The sequence below is a fragment of the Arachis ipaensis genome, chromosome B2 (assembly GCF_059453495.1).
Source record: "Arachis ipaensis isolate K30076 ecotype BB chromosome B2, ASM5945349v1, whole genome shotgun sequence".
Classification (NCBI taxonomy): Eukaryota; Viridiplantae; Streptophyta; class Magnoliopsida; order Fabales; family Fabaceae; genus Arachis; species Arachis ipaensis.
In genome coordinates this window covers 416727-426213 of record NC_142437.1, presented here as the reverse complement: position 1 = coordinate 426213, position 9487 = coordinate 416727, and the positions used below count along the sequence as shown (strand labels likewise).

The 9487-nt window shown below is 33.2% G+C and overlaps 1 pseudogene; it reads left to right on the top strand.

The window, feature by feature from the left end:
• Window positions 1–7235: 7235 nt before the first annotated feature.
• LOC107623252 (uncharacterized) lies at window positions 7236–8781 on the top strand (annotated as a pseudogene).
• Window positions 8782–9487: the final 706 nt, after the last annotated feature.

The following is a 9487-nucleotide window of genomic DNA, read 5'->3' as shown; positions in this document are numbered from 1 at the left end:
TATTGTCCGCTTTGGCACACAAGGCCTCACGGTTTTGCCTTTGACGATAGGGATGCTAGCAGAAGCCCCCCACACTCACTCGTCAAAACGCGTCATGCTAGGGAGAGGTATCCACACCCTTATAAGGCATGCTTCGTTCCCCTAGTTGACAAGTGAGTGTGGGAGGCTTCGGCTATCATCCCTGTCGTCAAAGGCAAAACCGTGAGGCCTTGTGTGTCAAAGCGGACAATATCGTGCTAGCGGGTGGTCTGGCCTGTTACAGATGGTATCAGAGCCAGAACCCGGATCGATGTGCCAGCGAAGGCGCTGGGCTCCTTTAGGGGGTGGATTGTAAAGCCTATATCGGTTGGGGAGGGGAACGAAGCATGCCTTATAAGGGTGTAGATACCTCTCCCTAGCATGACGCGTTTTGACGAGTGAGTGTGGGGGGCTTCGGCTAGCATCCCTATCGTCAAAGGCAAAACCGTGAGGCTTTGTGTGCCAAAGCGGACAATATCGTGCTAGCGGGTGGTCTGGGCTGTTACAATTCAACATAATGCATTACTAAAACAAACAAGAAAGAAAAGAAATAGATCATCACAAACCTAGCTTTATCCACCGTCAATGCAGTCTACATTAAACCCTATACAATTCAGATGCAGCAACATTGTTGTAAAGCTTAAACCACCCAAATGTAAGAAATATTTGAGGTGAAGCGACATTGCATGGAAAGCAAGCTTACCTCAACAACGGCTATCTGCAGCGATGAAGATGAGTGACGAATGCGACATCACGCCACACCCTCGATCAAACTCCCAACAACAAAATGTCTTCAACCACTAGCGTAGATCATCCTCGCAGGAACACTTTTGTAGGGTTTCACGCAAATGTTTCAAAGACCAAGTGTGTTCTCAAATATTGTGAGTTATTTGAGGAAGACGAAATGATTTCACGAGAATGACATGAAGGAAAAGAAGCCATAAAGAGCAAAATCGTCTTTAAAAAGTATTTTTTTAGCCCGAAGGACGATTTAAAACCAACTCGAACCTTAGGGACGATTTTGTATGCAAAAAAATATTAGAGACAAAAAAAATTCGGCCTATACATTAAGGACCAAAATTGTACTTAACCCTATTGTTTATTTGGTTAAATTATCTATTTTTATTATGAATTAAGTTAATTACTTTATGATAGTAATTTATTTTATTTTTGAAATTTATAAAAATTAATTGTTAACTTTATAAAAAATAAATAAAATTATAAATTCAATAAAGCATAATTTTATATTCTAAAATCAATATTAAAAACATATTTTATAAATAAACTAATCCAACATGTTTTTATTATTTTCACAAACAAATTATGTTTTTAAAATATAAAAAGTTAAAAATAATAGTTATTTTCAGAAATAAAAATACAAAAGAAAAATAGAAATTATTTTAACTAATCATGCTTTGTGTATTTAAAAAATTAACTATTCATATAAAATATATATAAAAATATAATAATATATTAAAAATAAGTTAAATACTATATATATCTATATACAAATATATAATATAAATACATAATAATTAATTTAATACCTTTTTTTTATATATAATATTTTGTATTTTCATAAGAACATTTGCCTAATTTTTTAAAAAAGTACACAAATATGTAATTATTAAATTTATTTAATTGAGTATATATACAAATAGGTCCCAAAAAATTTCGTATAAGACGATTTAGTCTTCGAAAATTTTTTATTATAATCAAGGTCCCCAAACTTTACATAAACGAGACATTTTAGATATCTAGTTAGTCAAAGTCGTTGACTACTAACAGTAAGAGTAGATGTGGTCGTTAAGTTGCTGACGTGGCCATAACGTTGCCACGTCGCCAGTCGGACTAATAGGTCTCCCAAATTAAAGGACAAAAGCGATGTCGTTTTTTTTTGGATAAAATGCTGCTTTTCTACTTAAATTTTGAAATGAATGCAAAACACAAGAGTTCTTATGTGAATGCCAATGCAAAAAATTTTGATATAAATCTGAATGTGACTGGTATATCTGAATATGAATGTTGTTGTTTTAATTTAGGTAAAAATGCAGCGTTTTGTCCAAAAAATTTAATTTAAAGAACCTATTAATCTGATTGGCGATACGTAACAACATTATAGTCAGTAATTTAACGGTCACATAGTCTTTGCTGTTAGTAATTAACAGGAGCCTAATTGTTTCATAAAGTTCGAAAACCTTGATTGTAAAAAAATTCCATTAGACCAAAACGTCGGATATGAAATTTTCTAGATCCTATTTGGCCGTATATACTCTATTTTATTCATTAAAAAAATCCTAAGAACATTTGCCTAATAATTTCCTATTTCGAACCACAGGGTTTAGTGTTATCTAGGGTTTTCAAGGATTTTCTTGGGTTATCTAGGATTTTTTAGAGTTTTTCTAGGATTTTCTAAGGTTTTCAAGGTTTTTCTGGGGTTTTCCATGGTTTTCTAGGATTTTTTAGGAGTTTTTTTTTATGGTTTTTAGGATTTTTTAGAGTTTTTCGAAGGTTTTCTAGATTTTTCTAGGATTTTCTAGGGTTTTTCTATTGTTGTTTAGGGTTTTTCTAGAGTTTTCTAGGGTTTGCTAGGATTTTTCTAAAGTTTTCTAGGGTTATCTAGAGTTTTCTAGGGTTTTGTAGGATTTTTCTAGGATTTTTTAGGTTTTTCTAGGATTTTCTAGGGTTTTTCTAGTGTTTTCTAGGATTATCTAGGGTTTTCTAGGATTTTTAGGATTTTTCTTGAATTTTCTAGGGTTATCTAGGATTTTCTAGGGTTTTCTAAGGTTTTCTAGGGTTTGTTAGGGTACTTAGAATTTTTTAGGGTTTTCTAGGATTTTCTAGGATTTTTAGAATTTTCTATGGGTTTTTAGGATTTTCTTAGAGTTTTCTAGGGTTCTTTAGTGTTTTTTAGGATTTTCTAAGGTTTTCTAGGGTTTTCTTAGTTTATCTAGGGTTTTTTGGAGTTTCCTAAAGTTTTCTAGGGTTTTCTAGGATTTTAGGATTTTCTAGGGTTTTTTTATGGTTTTTAGAATTTTTTTTAGGGGTTTTCTAGGATTTTCTAGATTTTTCTAGGGTTTTTCTATTGTTTTCTAGGATTTTTCTAGGGTTTTCTAGTATTTTTCTAAAGTTTTCTAGGGTTATGTAGGGTTTTCTAGGATTTTTCATGATTTTTTAGGGTTTTTTAGGGTTTTCTAGGATTTTTTTTAGGATTTTATAGGATTTTCTAGGGTATTTCTAGAGTTTTGCACTAAGTGAGAGGTCCTTGGTTTAATACCCACCTATAACATAATTTTATAAAATATACATATATAGGATGTAAGTTAGTCACACTCAATCTCTCCTCCTCTAATTTGTCATATTTTGACATAGTTTATTATTAAAATATTTAAACTATTTTAAATTATTCCAATTTAGTCTCTTAAATTTTATTGTTTAAATTTTAAATATTTGATTTTTAATCATAATTTTAGTTTTGTCTTTAAATATAAAGAAATATTGTTAAACTAATAAACTATTAACAAAAATAAAAAATCTAAAAATTTCAAATTAATACATGAGTGACAAACCCCCCAAAAAATACCCCAATAAATAGACATCTCATTTTCTCTTTGCTTATCCAACAATACCCACTACTTTCAAATCCCCAATCTTCTTCTTCCACAGTCCCTGAGTCTCTCGCTCTGTCATAAACCAGAACGGCAGCCACTTCTTTCTCCAGCATCCCTCCAATTTCTTCATTGTACACCGTTGTTGTTACTGTTAACGCTGCAACCTTTGAGCTCGATGCCGATCTGCTCTCCTCTCCTCTCTCTGCTACTGTTGTGCTCTCTATTCTGTAATCTCTCTCCAACCTTTTGCTTTCTCTACGCACACCACCGCTGTTTTATCCATTAACAGCCTCCGCCGCTGCCTGCAAACTGTGCTGCCAGCACTACAACGAACGTCTCCTTCCTTCAAAAAATTAGGTATGTGTTCTCCTTCTTCATCTTCTATTTGTTGTCATTTCTCATTTTAGAACCTAAATTTATGTCTCTTGTTTTATTTTATCTAAATATTTTTTCTCTTCCTCTTCCTCTGTGAATTGAATTTATTTATTTTTAAACTATTGTATTTTGTATGATTGTTTTGTGTCATTTTCTGGAATGATAGAACTTTGGCACTAGAATTTGCTTAATGGAATGGACATTGATGGCGTGTTTCTTCTTCTACTTTTCTGTGCATCTCTTGACTTTTGATTAATTGATTATTGAATATTGATGACTTGATTAGTTAAGAATATGGATTAGTTCAATTTTTAAGTTTCTTTGTTCATCTATCTTTTTTATTAGATTAGTTCTGGGTTGCCTCGTTATGAGATGAAAATACTGTGCGATTAAACTTTATTCAATTCAGTGAGAGCTTTTTAATATTTGTGATGTGTTCTTCCCAAATAGAGGCTTAATTTGCTTGTGTATGATTAAACCTTGCTGCTTTATAAAAGAATGAACTAGTTAACATTCTAGGGCCTTACTTTGCTTGTCATTTGAATTTAATTAAAGACAAATGAAAGAATGAAGGCCTTAGTTTGCTTCGGTTTTGCTTACCATTTAGGTTCACTTATCTATCTTCATTAAATACAATGTAATAAGTGTCTTGCATATGATTGTTTACAATTCTCAATTTGTCTTTTATTCATGTAATGAGACTCTTTTATGGCTATGCAATTGATGACTGCTTGTTAAACCAACCATATTCTTGTCTTTTATTATTATCTATGTTAATTTGTTAATAGAAATATATCAGATCACACAGAATATTATTATTCATTGAAAAAGTTGAGAAGTTGAAGAAACACAGTCTCTGGGATCACTTTCATCCCATTTTGGATTAAAAAAAATTAATAGTTTACAATCAAAAGATGTTAAGGAAGAAAATGAGTTAAGCAAAAAAAAGAAAGAAATAAAAAGAGAAAGAAAGAAGGAAGAAAGAAAGTTGAGATATACATTGATATAAAGGACATCTAAAAATATATTGTGATGACTAAAAGATATCTCTATATATGTATCATGTTACTAAATGCTACAAAGGGAATGGACATATAACAAAAGATGGAGAAAAAATAATAAAAAAATGTTGTGAGAAAATATTGAGTGATTGCTTTGGGAGATGACAAAAAGCTATCCATCTGCTGTAATTTTTTGTCTATTAATAATAATGTAGATTAAAATGACGATAGATGAAAACTTTTAATGAATGTTGGAGACCTGTATATGAATGTTGCAAATTATATTATGTAGGATATTTGTGTCTTTATTTATAGTCTATTGTAGACATAGTTATCAAACCCGGCTCGACTCGGCCGATTTGACTGAAAACCCGATCACCCGGTCACCTGACTAGATCGAGCCACTCATTGTACCGATTGTGCAACAAACCTGGTTCGACCCGACGGGTTTTCATGAAACCCGATGACCCAGATGATTAATTTAACCCGGTCCAGGTCGTTTTTATTTTTTTTTCTTCTTAATACCTGAAATGGCGTCGTTTCATAACCCCCTCCTCCCCTTCCCCTTTCGATGAAACTCTATGTCCAAATGCCAAATCTAAGACTCTTGAATCTATGTGCTCTCTCCGTCTCTAGCTCGACAGTCAGAACTCAGTACTCAATAGTCCCTCTCTCGTCTCTCCCCTCACCTCGACAGTCGTCACTCTCAGTCTCTCACGGCCTCACCTCGTCGCTCTCTCAGTCTCTCACCTCGTCCACTCACCTTGGTCGTTGTCACGGTCCCATGCCCCTGCGCTCGCTTCGCTGGCGGCAGAAGCAAATGGAACCGCATCTGGTCCCTCGGGTGGTGGTGGTGGTGGTCATCTTCTTGCTACTCACGGTCTCTATCTCACATCTGGCCTCGATCTCTCCCTTCCCTACGCTCTTCATCGCCGGTAACAGAGGCAACAGGTCCCGGTGGGCTGGTCTTCGTTGTCGTCTTCTTGCTTTGAGCCTTGCCGTCAACTTCTTCTTCGCCATCAGCTTCTCCTTCGCCGTCAGATTCCTTCATGCAACCCGATTTGGTGAGTTCCCCCTGTTCTTTCTATTTCAATTCTGTTGCTGCATCACTGCACTTTGATTTTGTTGCCAAAATAATTTGTTGCTGAAAGTTGAATGTGTTACTGAAATTTGTTATATCATAGTTTATGTTTTTGTTGCTGCCTGAAAGTTATCATAGTTATCATAGCTGAATTTGTTGCTAGAACTCTAGAAGTAGAATTTGTTGTTAAGTTGAATTTGATGTTGAACCTATCATAAATGTGATTGTTGCTAGAAGTAGAATTTGTTACTGGATAACCGACTTGAGTTGAATTTGTTACTGAACCTTCTTGTTGTGTTGCTAAATCTTTTGTTGCTGTATATTAAAGGATAAGAGATAAGAGAGTTAGTCAATAACAAAATCAGTTTGGTACAGTTAGTTAGGGTTTGTTATTCTGATGTCTGATCTTTTTCTCTTTTTCAACTCTGTTATAAATAAAGCTCTTGCATCCCTCTAAGAGGTGTGTAGAATTGATTCATTGATGGAAGAATAAGATGAAGTTAATTCAGTTCACTAGTTTCTTGTACCTCTCTCTTCAAACTCTTCTTTCTCTATTTCAGATGTTCTGCATAACATCATAATGCAGTGTTTCTTATGGAATATATAGATGCAAATCAAAGTGAGGAAAATGTTGATCAAGCTCCAAATTTGTCCTATGAAGATATAGATGTCGATTTTAAGATCACTTGGACTTGATTATCGATTATGTTATCTTTTGCTTACTCTTGTTTATTTAAATAAAGAAAGTATTTTGTACTAGAAACTAGTTTATTATCTCTTTTTGCATCATTAGTTGTCTAAAAATTAACATTTGATTATTATTATTATTATTATTATTATTATTATTATTATTATTATTATTATTATTATTATTATTATTATTATTATTATTATTATTATTATTATTATTATTGTAAAGACTTGCATTTTAAGTTTTAATATGTAATTTTAATTTCATTTATATAATTTTATATTTTTTAAATTATGACCGGGTCAACCGAGTGAATCAGTGACCCATCGGTTGAACCAGACCGGGTGGATTGCCGATTCAGTTCTGATAACTATAATTGTAGATTTGTAGCCCTTTTTTCTTACTATATTAGTTTTAGTATATTAAAGGCAAAATTTCCAAGGCGTAGAGCGAAGAAAATGGTCAAACAATCAACTCAATTGAAGGAACTTAAAACCCAAATGCAGCAACCTCAATTCAAAGAGCTTGAAATCGAAGGTACAGCAAAATCAAATAACAAATTTCTTGATCAGCATAAAGTTTTCACTATTTATTTATTTTTATTAAAACTCTACCTGTGTGTTTGTGGCAGTGGAGCGTCAAATCAGTGCAATTAAGGTGGTTCGTGATGTTGAGATTGAGCGATTGTTGATGGAACTTCGTTTGGTTCGGTCGTGTTTCAGTGAGGAACAGCTCCGGAAGCCAATACTGCAGGTCTTCGAAGAAACCTTACCAAATCCCTCAATTGTGAAAGATGAAGGTAATGGAAAATTTGATGTGAAGTGGAAAGAGAAAAGGAGCAGAATGTCCACGACTTGTGGTGGTGTAGGAAGAGATTTGCACGCTTCTCTGTTCTAGAGGCTTTTGATTGCTTTTCCTTCGGAATGTCCTTTTTCGGTTCCTCAGTTTGGTGGTTTTGAATACTCTAGCAATACTGGTAGTGTTTAGTTTTCTCTTTCGATTTAACTCATTTCATATCTGAATTAAAGTTTCCTAAACTGAATTAAAAAAATGGAAATGTATGTTACGAAACATACTATTGTTCTGTGCCCCTTAAAATGTTTGAGTTCCTTCAATTTTGAACGATTTTACTATAGATATTATAGTTCTTATACATTTTGGCATAGATTGTAGTTGATACCTGTTAGTTTACTTCTTTGTTGGTAGGGAGAACATAATTTCTTGGTGATGAAAATCTTCATTTTAAGGACTTTGTATGTTCTCTATCTTCTTTGTGCACTTTGATTAATTGTATTTTGTAACATCCTTAGCTGGCTTGTTTGGGTCACTTACATAGGACTTGATGCGACATAAAATTGGGGTAGCTGTGTAGGAGCAGCATTAATATAGCACTTCCATTCTCATTTCCATCATGTGCTGAAGCATCCACGAATTGATTTGAATGAGAAATGTTGCTATTCATTTAGGATCCTTTCATGTGCAGATGGAAGAGAACTTGCCTCTATTACTAGTTTCATTGCATACGCTGCTAAATCTATTATGACTAACTTAAACAGCTTGCAAATAAAAACTAATTAGTGGTTGCAATGTATTATGATAATATGAATTGATTGAATGTTTGTTACATAGGTTTTTGAGGAGCCATGTGAAGCTCAGACTCTCACAAGTCAAGAAGGTCTTCAGACTCCCAATGTCCGAATTTTCTCCCTTTATTTTTTACCTTCTGTTTTTTATGGATGACTTTATGAACTCTAGTATTCATTGCTGAGGCTATTTTTTAAACAGTTGTGATTGATTTGGCTTTGTTGCCTTTTGCAGGTGAGTAGTCAGCGCTTGTCTGTTGGGATGACACCCAAAATTCTTAGGCTGCCGAAACCTAGTGAGATGCTTCTCTCTGTCCATGGATCACCTTTTGGTGTTTATGGAAGCTATATATGGTATGAAGCAAATGTTCTATTTGAAACTATTGCTATATCTTGTTCATTTAGTTTCCTTGTTGCATGAAGAGATACTTTCTTAAAAATAAACTACCAAGAATGGTACTCGAAAGTTTATGCCGCTAATAAAAATAACCTAGAAAGATAACAAATAAGCTCCAAAAGATTTAAAAAGTGAGAAAACTAACCGGATATTAGTTATATTTTTTCATAAAATACTTTAGATATTAGATTTCAATGCGATTTTTTGAAAGTATTATTAGAAAAATGAGACTTTGTCATAGTTAAAATTTGGTGATTTGTCAAGGAATTTTTTCAATGCTTTTTGTGAATGATTGAATTTAAAATAAAATGCACAAGTTGTTTGCTAAATACAAAATTCCTTTATCATTTATGTAAAAAAAATATGATATTTTTGTTAATTTTGTCACGTTTTTAAATCTTTTGAGACTTCTTTGTCATTCATAGAAATCTTGTTTGGTTATTTTTCATAGCAATATGAGTTTTTGGTGCAATTTCGGTAGTTTACCTTGTTCCTAATAGCATGTGAGCTATTTTTAGCTCAATTTGTTAGTTACTTTATAAGCTAAGCTCTTAAGCCGGTGAGCTACTGAGCTTGAGCTAAAAATTTGAGCTCATTTATTAAATGAGTCAAACTTAACTTTGCTATGTTCCATTAGCAGGGTTGTATATTCATTTGTCGGTTCACATAGATATGTAGATGCCTGAGACCTTGGCATAATATCACCTATATCATTATATATTATCAATAA